Source organism: Lissotriton vulgaris, chromosome 7 (assembly GCF_964263255.1).
Source record: "Lissotriton vulgaris chromosome 7, aLisVul1.2, whole genome shotgun sequence".
Classification (NCBI taxonomy): domain Eukaryota; kingdom Metazoa; phylum Chordata; class Amphibia; order Caudata; family Salamandridae; genus Lissotriton; species Lissotriton vulgaris.
This window is the reverse complement of record NC_141695.1, coordinates 1,324,568,867-1,324,586,378: the sequence shown is the minus strand read 5'-3', so window position 1 is coordinate 1,324,586,378 and position 17,512 is coordinate 1,324,568,867.

Here is a 17,512-nt window from a genome sequence, read left to right as displayed (position 1 = left end):
AAGAGTGCCAGTCTCCTGCTGAAGTCACAGGGCTAAAGGACTTCATCTGCTTAAAGTGCTATTTGCTGGAACCTGTGAATCCAGCACCTCTGAAAGAACCAGCAATCTCGACGCCGACGGACGTCACCGAATCCAGCTCGACATAGTGAGTAACGGCTCCAGTGTCCCGCTTCCTCGACGCCGGCCGCCGGGCCCGATCGACGCCAGCAGCAACGCCAGTGAGTAGTGAGATTGGCTCCAGCTCCAAGGGACCTCGTGTCTGCACTGCTGCTGATTGCATCACCCTCGTGCCCTCTCGACGCCGTGAGCGCTGCTCACACTGGCAACAGAATCATCAACATCGACGACTGCTGAGGCCTGGTCGACACCAAAGACGCGACGCCGGATTGCTCGACGCCGCTGATCATCGTGTGCTTCATTTTCAAAGGTACTGTGTTGTTGGGGGTCCGTGTGACTCCGGGCTCGACGTAGCGCTCCTCGCGGTCGACGCCGAACCTTTGGATTAACTTTGCCTCGACGTCGGGTAGCTCCCGTGTGGGTTACCTTGTTGCTAAGAACTGTGTTTCCAAGAAGAAGAATTGCTTTGATACGAAAAGACTTTGTCCTAAAGAAGCATCCGCCTTTGAACCGTTATTTTCCCTTCCAAAAGTATTTATTAAGATTGTGTATATTTTTGTCGTTATTTGGTCTTGTGCTAAGCCTTATATAAAAATCCTTATTTTTATAATACTACTGTGTCGTGTCCATTTGTAGTGTATTCACTTTATTACTGTATGTGGTCATAAATGCTTAACGCACAGCCTCCGAGATAAGCCTGTTCTGCTCTGCCAAGCTACCAAGGGGGTGAGCAGGGGTTATCAAAGGGTGTGATCCCCTTGCCCTGACTAGAAAAGGTGTTTCCCTATTTGTCAGAAGTGTATACCTCTGCCAACTAGAGACAGCCGGTTCTAACATTGGTGGCAGCGGTGAGGATTTGAACTTTGCATTTATGACCCATGTGCAGTGATTAGTGTGCGCTACATAGTGAAAGCAGACCATAGCGCAGCCACAATCTATTTGGAAGGATCCTATTTTTGGTTCTCCGCTTTTCTGAAGCTTGATTTTTTGAACACTGCCAGTTTTGACCATGAGTGACACCGGAGTCACTACCCCTGTTGTTGTTGTGGAGGAATTCGACAGAGCAAAGATAAACAACTACGGCTTGAAGGAACTGAAGTCCTTTTGCAAGCAGTTGAAAGTGCCTACCAAAGGCATATCACGAAAAGAGGAATATCTCAAAGCATTGCAGGCCTGGTTGGAGGCCAGAGATCCCTCTGATGTGGTGGTGGTACCGCCAGGGGAAGGGGAAGAGGAGGCACCAGTGAATGGGCCTGAGTCCTCTCCCGGAAGCAGTGTTTCCTCCAAAGGTCTTTCCCCTGAAGAACGAGAAGAAAGGGCGAAGGAGCGTGCATACAACATGGAAATGGCAAGGCTAAAGATAAATGGGCAGTTGGAGTTAGAAAATGCAAGAGGTCGAAGAGAAGCTGATTTGGAGACCAAAAGGTTAGATTTCGAAAGAGAGAAGTTAGCTTTGGAGCGTGATACCAAGTTGAGGGAGTTGGATATCCAAGCTAAGAAGTTAGAATTGAATCCCTCTGGTGGCAGCATCCCATCTGTGCCTGCAGACAGTAGGTTTTACTTTCCCAAAGATGTGATAAAAGATTATCATAGGAACGAAGATATTGGCCTGTGGTTTAAAGCGTATGAGTTAGCATTGTTGGCCCACCAGGTCCCTGAGAAGAATTGGGGAGCGGGGTTGTGGGGTCGCTTTGTGAATGAGGGGAGAGATACCCTGTTAGACATGCCTGTTGAGGATAGGATGTCGTATGCTCATATGATAGATGCTTTAATGTTGCGGTATGGCCTAACCCCCGAGAAGTACAGACAAGCTTTTAGAGAATGTAAGAAGTTGCCTGGTACGACGTGGGTTGAATATGTGTCTTATTTTTGCAGAGCCATGGATGGTTGGGTAAAGGGCAGCAAAGTGGAAAGTTATGAAGCTCTTTATGATTTGTTTGCTTGGGAGCATTTGTCTAATAACTGTTTTCCAGAGCTGCGCCAGCACCTTATTGATAGCAAGATATCTAACCCTAGAAAACTTGCTGAGGAGGCGGACCGCTGGGTCAGTACCAGGGTCCACAAGGGTCCAGTGGGAGACTCAGCCAAAGGTGGGCAGGGTCCCCAGCAGAAGAGTGGGGGGGGACAAGGGTAAACAGAAGGAGTGTCAGAAAGGGCCCCAAAGTAATCCCCAAGGGAACCAAGGGAAAGGTTCCCAGCCTCCCCCTGAGAAGAAGCCAGGGGCCCGACAAGTAAACCTGTTCATAGGGGCCCCCTAACCTGCTACACTTGTGGGCAGGCGGGACACCGGTATTACGACCCCCAGTGTCCCATGAAGAAGTCGAATGCACCGCTGAGTGCACCCCCGTCAGTTGGCGAGTGTAGCCCTGTGAGGGGAGGAGATGGTTGTCCCTGGTGGGAGGGGTCCAGCAGAAATGTCCCTGGTCTCGCTAGGAGACATTCAAATGGTCCCTCCACCCCCTCTGCCTAGTAACACTAGTAAATATAGGCAGTGGGTGACCATTAATGGCCATAGAGTGGAAGCTCTCAGAGACACCGGAGCGAGTGTGACAGCTGTCAAGTGTCACTTAGAGTCCAGAGAGCAGGTGGTTCCCCACGCATTCTACCCTGTGATAGCTGCTGACAACTCCCAGAAAGAGTGTGAGGTAGCTCAGGTTTCCTTTGAATGGGGGGGAGTTTCAGGTACTCTTCAGGTCGCTGTGAGGCCCGCCATGCCTGTCGATTGTCTCCTGGGCAATGATTTAGAAGACTCCCCTTGGGCTAAGGTGGAGAGGGAGGCGCACTTGAACATGTTGGGCGTGCCAGAGTGGGTGTGTGCAACCACTCGATCGATGACAGCGAGTAAGGGTGTCAATGGGGTCCCGGAGCCTGAAAGTACGGCCCAGGACCCAGCTGTGAAGAGAAGAGGCAGGAGGCGCGGGAAACCGGCCCCCGTAGTTCCTGTGGTCCAGGAGGAGGTAGACCCTGAGGGGGATGCCCTGGAGCCCACAGGGGAACAAATTGTCGAACTGGGAGATCTGCCCGAGCTGAACCATTGGCAGCAGGATGGTGGTCCCTCCAGGGAGGAATTCTGTGCCGAACAGAAGGTGTGCCCTTCTCTTGTGGGTATGAGGCAGCAGGCCTCAGCCCAATCCTCAGGTGATCAGTCAGGGTCACATTTTGTGTACTGGGAGAACGACCTCCTGTATAGCGAGCCTAAGGCTGCTGAACCTGGGTCAGCCCGTGTGCTGGTGGTACCCCAGCGCTTCAGAGCCTTCCTACTGGGTTTGGCTCATGACGTTCCGTTAGCTGGACATCTGGGGCAGGACAAGACCTATGACAGGCTTGTCACCCATTTTTATTGGCCTCAGATGTGAAGGGATGTAGACATCCATTGTAAGACTTGTCACACTTGCCAGGCAAGTGGGAAAAGCGGAAGGAAGCAGAAGGCTCCCCTCCAACCTTTTCCAGTGGTCAGTACCCCCTTTGACCGGGTGGGTATTGACATTGTTGGGCCCCTGGACCCCATGACAGCCCTGGGCAACAGGTTCATCCTGGTCTTGGTGGACCATGCCACACGGTACCCGGAAGCCATCCCTCTCCGAACAGTGACGGCCCCCGTGGTGGGACGGGCACTGATGGGTGTTTTCTCCCGGATGGGGTTCCCCAGAGAGGTGGTGTCAGACCGAGGCACCAACTTCATTTCTAACTACATGAAGTCTCTGTGGAAGGAGTGTGGGGTAACCTACAAGTTCACCACTCCTTACCACCCTCAAGGAAATGGGTTGGTTGAGAGATTCAACCGGACCCTTAAAGGCATGATCATGGGTCTCGAAGAACCAATGAGGCGGAAATGGGACGTTCTCTTGCCATGCCTGTTGTTTGCTTACCGAGAAGTGCCGCAAAAGTCTCTAGGGTTCAGCCCCTTTGAGCTTTTGTACGGTCACCCGGTAAGAGGGCCTTTGAGTCTGGTCAAGGAAGGCTGGGAGCAATCTCCCAGGAAACCTCCCCAGGATGTATACAGCTACCTGCTGGCCTTTCGGAACCAGACTCGGCGCTTCAGAGAACTTGCTCAGGCAAATCTGGAGGCCAGCCAGGAGGAGATGAAGCGTTGGTACGACCGGAATGCCACTCTGGTAGAGCTTCAGCCTGGTCAAGAAATGTGGGTCATGTCCCCTGTGGAACCTTGTGCGCTCAAGGACAGGTGGACTGGACCGTTTAAGGTTGTGGAGAAGAAGAGCGATGTCACCTACCTGGTGGACTTGAAATCTCCCAGGAACCCCTTGCGGGTCCTGCACGTCAACCGTTTGAAGCCCCACTTAGAAAGGTCCGAAGTGGGCATGCTCCTAGCTACAGACGCTGGAATGGAGGAGGAGAGCGAGCCTCTTCCTGACCTCCTGTGTGCTAAAGAGCAAGACGGGTCAGTGGATGGTGTGGTCCTCTCTGACACACTGACCCTTGAGCAGAAACAGGATTGTCGCCACCTGTTGGGGCAATTCCCGGATCTGTTTTCCTTGGTTCCGGGTGTCACGCATTGGTGTGTCCATGACGTTGACACCGGAGACAGCCCTCCTGTGAAGCACAAGGCTTACAGGGTGACTGACAAGGTTTGAGCATACATTAAGGAGGAGGTCTCCAAAATGTTTGCGTTAGGGGTGATTGAGTCCTCTAGCAGTCCTTGGGCCAGCCCAGTGGTCTTGGTCCCGAAGGCTGCAGCGCCTGGTGCTTCACCAGAACTTCGGTTCTGCGTGGATTACCGAGGACTCAATTCAGTCACGAAGACTGACGCGCACCCCATCCCCAGAGCTGATGAGCTCATTGATCGGTTGGGGGCTGCCCGGTACCTTAGTACGTTTGATTTAACGTCTGGGTACTGGCAGATCGCCTTAACCGATGGGGCAAAGGAGAGGTCAGCATTCTGCACACCAGATGGGCTATACCAGTTCCGGGTGATGCCCTTTGGGATGAAGAATGCCCCTGCCACCTTCCAGAGGTTGGTCAACCAGGTCTTGGCTGGACTGGAGGATTTCAGTGCCGCCTACCTGGACGACATCGCAGTGTTCAGGGCCAGCTGAGAGGAACACTTGCTTCACCTCCAGGAAGTGTTGTTGGCCCTGCGCAGAGCAGGCCTCACAATCAAAGCCAGTAAGTGCCAGATTGGGCAGGGTTCTGTGGTGTACTTGGGGCACCAAGTAGGGAGCGGCAAGGTTGCCCCCCTGCAACCCAAGATTGATACCATCCTGGCTTGGGCGCCGCCCAAAACCCAAACTCAGGTGAGAGCCTTCTTAGGACTCACGGGTTATTACAGGAGGTTCGTCAAGGATTACGGTAACATTGTGCACCCCTTGACTTCGCTGACTTCCAGGAAGCAGCCACGAAACGTGATCTGGACTGATGCCTGTCAAACGGCCTTCGACACCCTGAAAACTGCAATGTGCACAGCACCTATACTCCAGGCACCCGACTTTTCGAAATAATTTATTGTCCAGACGGACGCTTCAGAGCATGGCGTGTGGGCTGTTCTAGCTCAGGTGAATGAAGAGTGCCGAGACTTACCTGTAGCCTTCATCAGTCGGAGGTTACTTCCCAGGGAAACGAGGTGGAGTGCGATAGAGAGAGAAGCATTTGCTGTGGTCTGGGCGCTGAAGAAGCTAAGACCCTACCTGTTTGGGACTCACTTCCGGGTTCAGACAGACCACAGGCCCCTCAGATGGTTGATGCAGATGAGGGGTGAGAATCCGAAACTGTTGAGGTGGTCCATTTCCCTACAGGGGATGGACTTTACGGTGGAACACCGCCCTGGTACAGATCACGCCAATGCTGATGGTCTGTCCAGATTTTTCCGCCTTAGTGATGAGGACTCCCTAGGTCAAGGGTAGTTCTCCCCACATTTCAGCTGGAGGGGACACGTGTTAGACCTGACATCATTGGCTTGAGTCTCTCCTCCATTTTTTCTGTTTGCCTCCACTGTTTTACGATGTTTTGCTGGATAATGCTTTGGGCGCCGTGCCACTGCTGATCAGTGCCACAGCGCAAGTGCTCCCGATGTTAAATTGATGTATCGATTGTATCCATGTTTGGCTTATTTGGTTTACTGTCAGTCCCTAGTCTGGTGCACCAGGAGTGCCGGGGGGCTTGTACATCCAAATGCCGCTCGTGGGCTTGCAGCACCTGTTGTGCCACCCACAAGAGCGGCCTCGTAAAAGAATGTCTACGGGTCGGTCATTGCGAGACCCACATGCAGTCTAGTACTGTCACGCGGACTGTGCAAGTATACCTACTTGCCAGTCCCTTAAACCTTCCCTGAACTTCATGTTAGTCACCCCTATGGTAGGCCCACGGGCAGGGTGCGTTGTAAGTATAAGGTAGGACACGCCTGACCAAGTTGGCATGTCCTAATAGTGAACAACAGCCATCTTCGTTCTTCACTATTGCGAGGTAACCTGCTCTCCATTAGTTAAAATGGGCCGCCGGGATTATTAATGCTATGACCCTAGCTGGCTCGGGGAGCATGGTGCAATGTCGAGTTTGGTATCCCTGAACTCGGGGTTTAATTACGCATCCGTTTGTGTGGATGGTTTTTAGACTCTGGGTTTGAAAATAGCACTTTTAGAAAGTGTCTATTTTCTTGTCTAACCATTTCTGGTTTCTGCTGGTCTTGCGTGTGTGTGACAGGAGCTGGGTGGCTCCAGAGGTCGGAGTGAGTCAGTGTGGGATGAGTGGGACATTTGCGTTGAGAGTAGGGGGAGAGTAGTTGCTGATAGCCTGCCCTGCCTGATACAATGCTGGCTCCACCTCCTGCCAAGCGACGGATGGATCTGTGCCTGCCATGGACGATCCTAGCCCCACCTCCTGCCAGGAGGCCGATAGCTCTGCTCCTGCCAGTAACAATGCTGGCTCCACCTCCTGCTGGGCGTCTGAGGACCCAGCCCTGCTCCGTGAATAAGCCAGGTGCTTCTGCCTGGCTCCACCCACAACCGACCCAGGATGTTGGGAAAGTCCCATGCATGGACAAAGGGATCGAAGCCGAAAAGGGGCATAAGAGTAGGACCCCTGAACTAAGAACTCAGATCACTTCTAACAAGGAACCCTGTAACCAAGGACAAGAGGCCTGCTGATCTAAGGACTTGCCTACCCCTTCTGCCAGTGTGCTGTTTGCTGGGGGGAATCCTGCAGTGCTTCTTTATTTTTGCCAAGGAACCAGGAGAGAGGAACTGTGTGTGTACTCTCACGCTTGCTAAGAAAATCTCCAAGGACTGGAAGAGTGCCAGTCTCCTGCTGAAGTCACAGGGCTAAAGGACTTCATCTGCTTAAAGTGCTATTTGCTGGAACCTGTGAATCCAGCACCTCTGAAAGAACCAGCAATCTCGACGCCGACAGATGTCGCCGAATCCAGCTCGACATAGTGAGTAACGGCTCCAGTGTCCCGCTTCCTCGACGCCGGCCGCCGGGCCCGATTGACGCCAGCAGCAACGCCAGTGAGTAGTGAGTTCGGCTGCAGCTCCAAGGGACCTCGTGTCTGCACCGCTGCTGATCGCATCGCCCTCGTGCCCTCTCGACGCCGTGAGCGCTGCTCACACTTGCAACAGAATCATCGACATCGACGACTGCTGAGGCCTGGTCGACACCGAAGACGCGACGCCGCTGATCATCGTGTGCTTCATTTTCAAAGGTACTGTGTTGTTGGGGGTCCGTGTGACTCCGGGCTCGACGTAGCGCTCCTCGCGGTCGACGCCGAACCTTTGGATTAACTTTGCCTCGACGTCGGGTAGCTCCCGTGTGGGTTACCTTGTTGCTAAGAACTGTGTTTCCAAGAAGAAGAATTGCTTTGATACGAAAAGACTTTGTCCTAAAAAAGCATCCGCCTTTGAACCGTTATTTTCCCTTCCAAAAGTATTTATTAAGATTGTGTATATTTTTGTCGTTATTTGGTCTTGTGCTAAGACTTATATAAAAATCCTTATTTTTATAATACTACTGTGTCGTGTCCATTTGTAGTGTATTCACTTTATTACTATATGTGGTCATAAATGCTTAACGCACAGCCTCCGAGATAAGCCTGTTCTGCTCTGCCAAGATACCAAGGGGGGTGAGCAGGGGTTATCAAAGGGTGTGATCCCCTTGCCCTGACTAGAAAAGGTGTGTCCCTATTTGTCAGAAGTGTATACCTCTGCCAACTAGAGACAGCCGGTTCTAACAACGTACAATAACAAAAGTGTAAAAATTACTATTCCCACTGCAAAGAATGCAAGCATAGGGTAAGTGTTGGATAGTGTAGGGGTTAAAATGACTATTCCCACTCCAGTGGGTGCAACAGTAGGGAAAGCGTTGGATTGCGTAGGGGTAAAAATTACTATTCCCACTCCAAAGAGTGCAACAGTAGGGAAAGCGTTGGATAGAGTAGGGGTTAAAATTACTATTCCCACTCCAGTGAGTGCAACAGTAGGGAAAGTGTTGGATAGCGTAAGGGTATAAATTACTATTCCCACTCCAAAGAGTGCAACAGTAAGGAAAGCGTTGGATAGCGTAGGGGTTAAAATTACTATTCCCACTCCAGTGGGTGCAACAGTAGGGAAAGCGTTGGATAGCGTAGGGGTTAAAATTACTATTCCCACTCCAGTGGGTGCAACAGTAGGGAAAGCGTTGGATAGCGTAGGGGTTAAAATTACTATTCCCACGCCAAAGAGTGCAACAGTAGGGAAAGCGTTGGATAGTGTAGGGGTAAAAATTACTATTCCCACTCCAAAGAGTGCAACAGTAGGGAAAGCGTTGGATAGCGTAGGGGTTAAAATTACTATTCCCACTCCAGTGGGTGCAACAGTAGGGAAAGCGTTGGATAGCGTAGGGGTTAAAATTACTATTCCCACTCCAGTGGGTGCAACAGTAGGGAAAGCATTGGATAGCGTAGGGGTTAAAATTACTATTCTCACTCCAGTGTGTGTAACAGTAGGGAAAGCGTTGGATAGGGTAGGGGTAAAAATGACTATTCCCACTCCAGAGAATACAACATTAGGGAAAGTAAATATTTCATATATTATTCAAAATTCTAACAATGAATATCTATTAATAATTAATAAAAAATAAATAAAAATGTTATCTAATAGAATAAATAATATTTTAAAATTACTATTTAACAATAATTATTGTAATTAATCACCTATTAATACAAATTAATTATACATTATCAATTATTTTTTTATACTTAAAAATGATTTCACTATTATTTCCAAATAAATAACGTTCAATTATTTTTATTATTTAATTAATTATTAAAAAATTACTTTGCACCCTATGCACATATAAAGCCGCAACCCACTACAGAAAATAAATTAGTAAAATTTACATAATTACCAATTAATCAATTAATATAAATAAATGAATAATTATAATTAAATCAATAAACTAATATCAATTAATTAACAATTATTTACTAATTAATATCAATAAATAAATTTACATATTCATGTAATTATAATTAATTTACTTCCCACCCTATTCCCCTATAAACCCACAACCCGCTACAGAAATTAAATTAGTAAAATGTACATAATTACCAATTAATCAATTAATATAAATGATTTCAAAATTCTAATTAACCTAATTAACAAATATAAATTAAGTTACAATTAATTACTAATTACTATCAATAAATACATTTACATATTTAATTAATTATAATTAAATTACTTCCCACCCTATTCCCCTATAAACCCACAACCCGCTACAGAATTACATTACGCAATATTCATTAAAAAAATGTCATTCAATAACATTATTTATAACATAAATACACACTTTTCACACATATTATAACATAAAAATACACTATAAAATATTATATATTATTAAATAATCAATATTTTTAACTATCTATATTATATATTTCGATATTTTATCTATCTATATTTTTTACAGTCGATATTACTTCACTTACCTTAAAAACGATATTTTTGTTGTCGATATTCTGTCCTGTCGATATTTTGTCCAGTCTATATTAAATACTCGATATTTTGTCCAAACGATATTTTGGACTCGATATTATGTCTGTGCACCCTTTAAAATTCATCTATGTGTGCCTTTTGCACTTGGATTTGACACATGTATGCTTAATTTATTTTCCGTGCGCATTCAGATCTGTTTTAAAGGTTAACCTTCTAGCATCAGTTAACATTTTAATCAAGAGGAAATGCAAATGTTTTAGAAATGGTACAGCAGGATCACACATATACTAAAAGCTACAGTCTAGATTACATGAGGGTTGCATGGTTGCACGTCCAAAGGGGATAACTTTAAAACTCTTAAACCAACTGAAAGTTCTCGGACTAGGTTTATCATCCAGTATTTTTGGTCAAATTATTTAATCTCACTGTGCCAACAATTAAAAATGTGTGTTTGTCTAACGTAATTGGGGCGCATGTAAAACACAGCGGGTGGAGGTCACGCTATATAAAAAATGTGAATACAACAAAACCAAAAACACGTGACATGGGCCTTTACAGGTGCAGCGTTTTGGGAACTGTGCTTCTAATATCTATGCTTTTATATGCTTTTGGGGCTGGGATTCCTTTCAAGTAAAATAGTGTGTTTTAAAGCATTCTGGCAAGCTGCATAAATTGGTTAGGAAACCGCACATTTGATTTATTTGCTTTCTAGCATACATTTAAAGCGTGCATTACAATATTATAAGGAGCAAGATCATACATACATTAAAGACTAGCACTTACATTTACTAGAGGTTGCATGGTTGCGAATGTGCCTATGGGCATGTTGCACTCTCATTTTTGTAGACAGTGAGATGACTTGAAGGTATTGGAGCACTTTATTTGAGCACCAATTACATTACACAATGACAATTACATGTTTTGGTAGGCATGGTGAGATTATGCAATTTGCCCAAAATCACAGGATGTTGATACATAGAAGAGACTCCTTAACACCAAAATTGGAAGCTCTGGCAACTACGCCACATCCAAGCCAATACACACTTAATCCGAGCCTTGCTTTCTTCAGCCGTCTGACAGAGGGCGCTTTAAGCGCAGCATGCAGAGGTGTAGCAAGGATGCATGTACCTGCTGGGGGAGGTTTCCATCTCTAAACTTGGGCTGACCTCCAACACTTGTTAGCACTGTCAGGGCATAGGTCGCAGCTCATTAGTACCGGTTCAACACCCAAATATAGCAATAAACAACAGAAAGGTGACGGTCAACATTTGCAAAGGTCATTCCACTGCGCGTCCCTTCATTTATAGTAACTTTTGAACCGTATGGGCCAGAAACGTGTTTTTTAAAAAAATCTTCAGATTATGCATCTGATAAACCCTGAGCAGTGAACTCTGCTCGTGGATTTTGCGGAGTTTCCTGCACTCCGCGTTAAGCGGAGCTCGCGTAATTCTGAAAAACTTCGCTTTGAGCAGCGGAGTGGAGATTTTTCCTCGTTTGCGATTACCAACATCAAGTTGGAGAGCGCGAGTGTGGAAAATAAATCTCCCGGCAAGAATAATCAATGCGGTTGGGGGGTCAAGTTTGTTTCTCATTGCGAGTGGTTGTGAATGCTTGCGACCGCTTGCATTGAGAAACTGCCCGTTCGCGTTGAGAAAGCTGCTGCTCGAGTAAAAAACTACTCGAGCGGCAGAAAAGGTACGCTTGCGCTGTGCAGGGTGCTGTTCACAATGATTGTACAGTGCAGACAAGCAACCAGCACTGCGCAATCACTGCGAACAGCATTTTTCTACCATACTCCGCTGCTTGTGGAGCTCTGCGTAGTGCGACTGAGTTTTTTTTGCACTTTGCGTAGCTCCGCATAGTTAAACTCTGCGAACTCCACCCAGGGTTACATCTGATGATAGATTATGTGGCAAATGCAACATATCCATAATAGTGTGAAAAATGCTGTTATTGCACATTTTGCCTTTCTCATTAAACCAGTCATAACACTTTTTCAAAGTTTCAGTAACTTGCATTGCAAAACTACTCCCCAAACTTAAATTACAACCAAAAAAAACCCTGTATTATTAATCACATAGGCGAAACCCAATGCATTTAACAATGCTTGTTTGAAACAGGTGTGATGTGGTAAAGAAAAGGTTGTGTTATTTCAATGCTATAACAGCTGCTGAAAGAACGGGAACCCCATCTTCAGATGTCCTGGCCTCTATAGGTCTGGGCAGGTAACAAAAGTGGAGCTGATGAACATCTCAATGTCACAGCCAGATTACAAGTAGGAGCATACAGGGCGCGTGGCATGAAAGATGCAAGGAATCGAAAAACATATGATGAGGATGGCAGGGGCTAAAAATGGAGCAAACTGACGCTGCAGGCTCAGGGTACTGACTCTGTAATCAGCAACTCGTGGCTTCCGTTATCTGCAGGAATGCTGCACATACAACAGAGGGAGCCACTGCGCAAACCAGTTGCAAGGATGTTTTAAGCAAAGGAACCAACACGAAAGCAACAAGCCTCATATCAAGACACTGCTGTGTGGCAATGTTCTTCAAAGGTTTGGCTGAAATCAAGTAACAGCTGAGCATGATCACTTCCTGAAATATGTACGCAAGAAAGCACTGCAAAAATGATGTCGAAAAACAAATCCCCATTTATTTTAAATTGGGGTAAAATAACCGATTCACGGAGTTCATGTCTCTTTTAGTAACAGCGGTGAAATAGACACAACGTGGTTCGCATGAACCCGCCTAAAATGCTGCTTGAAGGAGATTGCAGTAGCAGCTTCTCTCCTCAATATAATTAATGTAAGCATCAGCTATACATTAGATCCTCCCTTCTTCCTGGCTGCAAGATGTGTGCTGGTCCACGCCAAGAACTATCTGGCCACGCTGCTGTCCCCACCCACAGGGGCATCGTTGTGATTAGCGCAGCCGATGTAGAGGCATTAGCCCCAGCCTTTCTGCACCCCAACTTTTTTACCACCAAACTGGTCCCAGAGAAGGGCAGTTTTTCTTGATGGACCTATGGCCGATAGCACCCTGATGTGCGACAAGATAGCAAGGGCGAGCTTCTATTCCATCACATTCACCAGCTCCGTGCAAGTCAAAAACTATTTTTACGCCCCATCACTTTCAAATGTCGCCATCCACCGCTACCCACAGGGCACCAGAGGCAAACTACCTCAACTACCAATCTCTGGGGCCCAGTAGCATCCTGTGTGAGATCTGACCACCTATTTTAAGAACTTCTTTTTCCATATAGTCCTTTAAATCCTTATTCATTTCACTCAGGAAGGCCCTTGGGTACCATTGTTAATGGATCAATTCGTAGTTCCGCCTCTGTCCTCCAGCTGTGTGTTGCACGGTTCAGAATTTACAGACGGTTGAGTATGATATTTCAGTCCTCTATTCTTTCTCTCATAGAAAGGGATGCTTTCTTGAGGTAAACACGCAGCTAACTCACTGCACAGAACTGTCAGGGATAGGTTAGCCACTGCCAGAACAAGCTTAGCCCAATGCAGTACTAAAAATGACACAGTCCAATAACAAGACACTGTCAACAGAGCTTAAGATCATCTCCCTCAACGTTAAAGGTCTTAACCACCCTATCAAGAGGAAAAAGGTACAAGACTACTTAGCCAAGACTAAGAGGGACATTATCTTGCTGCAAGAAACAAAACTCTCCACAGTTGAAGTGAGCAAGCTCAAAGCTAGATGGATAGGTCAGGTCGCCTGCTCACCGGCAGTGGGTAAAAAGAGAGGGGTCATTACCCTGACCAATAGTAAATCAAACATAACCATCGAGAATGTGCAACAAGATAACAAAGGCAGACTACTGATCACGCAGCTGAAAAGAGGTGAGGAGACAATACTAGTGACAAACACCATTCTGGGAGGGGGTAGCTAAGGAAATAGTTTCCTACAGTTCGCATAGCATGACGGTTGTGGTGGGCGACTTCAACATGGCGCTAGACCAAACCCTAGATAGGCAATCAAAAACACAAGCACGTACCCCGGGGTCCCATAACACGTTAACAAACTTATGCAACAGATTCAACGTGGTGGACCCGTGGCGACTACAGCACCCCAACACCATAGACTACACCTTCTATTCGAACCCACACAACTCATACAGCAGAATAGACTACATTCTCATCTCAGGAACCCACACGCACCTAATAGAACACACAGACATTGCTGCCAGAACAATATCGGACCATGCCTGCATTAGCCTACACCTTACAGGGAGACATAATGAACATACAACTCGAAGATGGCGACTCAACTTCACCACCATTGCCAAACAAGAAGATAAGAGCAGAATCCAGAAAGCCATAGATGACTACATAAAGGACATTGACACACCGGACGTAGACCCCAAAACACTGTGGGAGGCCCTCAAAGCAACTATCAGAGGCGTACTAATAGAAATCAAGTCCAGGAGGGACAGGGAGGCGAAGGCCCAGCTGTCACAGCTAGAAAAAGACATCAAACTGCTAGAAACACGACACATCGGAGACACCACAAAACCAACACATACTGACAGAACTTACAAAGAGCTAATATGAATTCAACAGAATCCTTAGCCAACGGGCGGGGCTATGGATAAAAAAACATATAAACAAATCAACCTATGCGAAGCTAACAAAGCGGGGAAAACCCTAGCGTCATACCTCAAGCACAAGCAAAGGCAACACTACATCACATCAATCAAAGACACTAACAGCAAAACACACACACGTCACAAGGAAAACCTACACACCTTCATGGAATTCTACAAAGAACTCTACTACAAAGACGATACCCTAGATACAGAGGGGACAAAAACCTACCTTGAGAACCTAAACTTACCAAAGATATCGACAGAAGAAGCGCTTCCGCTAGGTCAAGACATCAAAACTCTCGAAGTTAGGACAGCCATTAAGGCCCTCAAAGACAACAAGGCCCCAGGACCAGACGGATACACAGCACCATTCTACAAATCCATCCAAGACCAGATAGGCCAGATCTTTACGAAAGTTTTTAATCACTGCGGGGGAGAAGAAGTAGTAACAGAGACGATGTCGCAGGCCAACATCATAGTCATCCCCAAGGAAGGGAAAGACCCGCAATGGCGCCGAAAAACTACCGGCCAATATCACTCATAAACCTAGACTGCAAAATATACGCCAAAATCCTAGCAACAAGACTCAACAAAATACTACCACAGTTCATAGGGAACACACAGGTAGGATACATGAAAACTCGAATGTCAAGTTATCGAACACCGCGCGAATTCATACAACTCGGCAGTCACAATCACACTTGACGCAGAAAAGGCCTTGACAGAGTCTCCTGGCACTTCCTAGAGAAATGCATGCAGGTATACAACCTCGGTGACAATTTCACAAAGAAGGTCATGGCCCTTTACAAAAACCCCAAAGCACAGATTGCTATCAACGGAACAACCTCAACCCCTTTTAACCTCCAAAGAGAGACTAGACAAGGCTGCCCACTATCCCAACTGTTGTTCCTACTAGCACCAGAGCCACTGATCAGGGACATCCTAGCAAATAAGAACACAGCAGGCATAACCATCAACAACACAACCGCCATACTAATACTAGCTGCTTACGCGGATGACTTACTAATTACAACAGAGGATCCTGCCAAGTCCATACCGGCTCTCATGCACACCATCGACACCTACGCATCTCACTTGGGTTGCAAACTAAACAGAGATAAATCAGAGTGTATGCCACTGAATACATACACAACTAAAGAGGTAATGGGAGACTCAGGGCTAGCTTGGCAAACGGGATGTGTCAAATACATAGGAATCAATTTCGGGAGGAACCTAAGAATCACCCTTAGACAAAACGAGAAGAACACCCTAGACAAGATAAAAGGGCTACTGGAAAACTGGTTGCCCAAGTTTATCACATGATGGGGAAGAATAGAAACAGTTAAAATTATGATCACCCCAATTGTCAACTACCTAGTCAGCATGCTTCCCCTCGCACTAACTGACGACTTCCACAAAAAAATAGACCAAATACTTAACAAATTCATCTGGAGAGACAAAAAGCCGAGAATAGGCCACCCAAAAATGAGATTGAGAACAGAACAAGGGGGCCTCAACGTAGCAGACCTGAGAACCTTCCAGACTGCCTTTGTGGCCAGGCAGGGGATGCACTGGGTACTCCAAAATCAGCAATACACTCCTACCTGGCTAATACTAGAGAGAGCCATCCTTAACAACACTGACGCACTAACCCTCCTCACCACCAACAAACAGTCACTAAAAGGGAACACGATATTCATGTTAACGAAACAGGCCCTCCTGAAGGTAGACCAAAAGTTTAGACATAAGCATCAAAAACTCACTGTGGGTAGCACTCTGGGCAAATCCAAAAATCATATACAGAGGTAGACCCCTAGACATAACAACATGGAAACAATTAGGCCTTTCGCACCCAGCTCAGCTGGAGAAGGGGATGCCCCTCACGTTCAACAAAATGAAGGAAAAGCACGCCCTCCCAGAGATAAAGCTGTACATCTTCCTGGCTAATAAATCGGCAGTCACAAAAGCAAAACTAAACAGGCTGACTCCCTCAATATTCCAATACATGGAAAACATAAACAAGACCGGCCACCAAGTCTCTCACCTGTACAAACTCCTCCGCCCAGCATACTCAAAGCTCAATGCTAAAAGTACAGGCTACCTTGAAACACAGATAGGCTCGAAACTCACAGAACAAGAATTACATACCATGTAGAGGTCCCCAACACGTAACATGATATCACCGGTACTAGCCCAAACAAAATTCTGGCTGCTGCATCAAGTACACTGGACTCCAGAGCGACTAGAGAAGCTAGGTCTGAGAGAGAATGACAGCTGCTGGAACTGTGGAAAAGAAAAAGGAGACCTAGCCCACCTCTTCTTCTATTGCAGCAAGGTCAGCAAATTCTGGAGGAAGGTGTTCGACTTTACTAACAAGGTCCTAAGCTGCACCCTGAAACAAGAATTTGGCACTAGAACCACAGCACACTTCAACACGGACGTTACCTCACAACGAGACAGAAACCTTCTTGACTTCCTCCTAACTAGTGCAGCAAAAATAGTGCTAACCAAGTGGAAAAACACCACCAAGGCCACTTTCAAAGGGTGGCTGAATTGGGTGACATACCTAAGAGGAGCCGACACCACTGCACTAAGATACACACCTTGGAGAAAGCCCAACAGAGAGATGTGGTCATCTCTAGATAGCTTCCTAGACCCCGTACAAACCACCCTAGACAGCTGCGAGAAAAGCAAAAACAGCGAAACCCATCCAAAATGTTCGACGGTCGATCCACAACCAGCTGCCAAACGCTTGTATGTTATATGTTTCACGTTATATGTTACAACTAGGCACAGGACCGAAAGATAAGGGGTCCATTGCAACCTAGCCATAAAAACTGCCAGCCCATCAGGCCATCTGAACAGCCATTTAA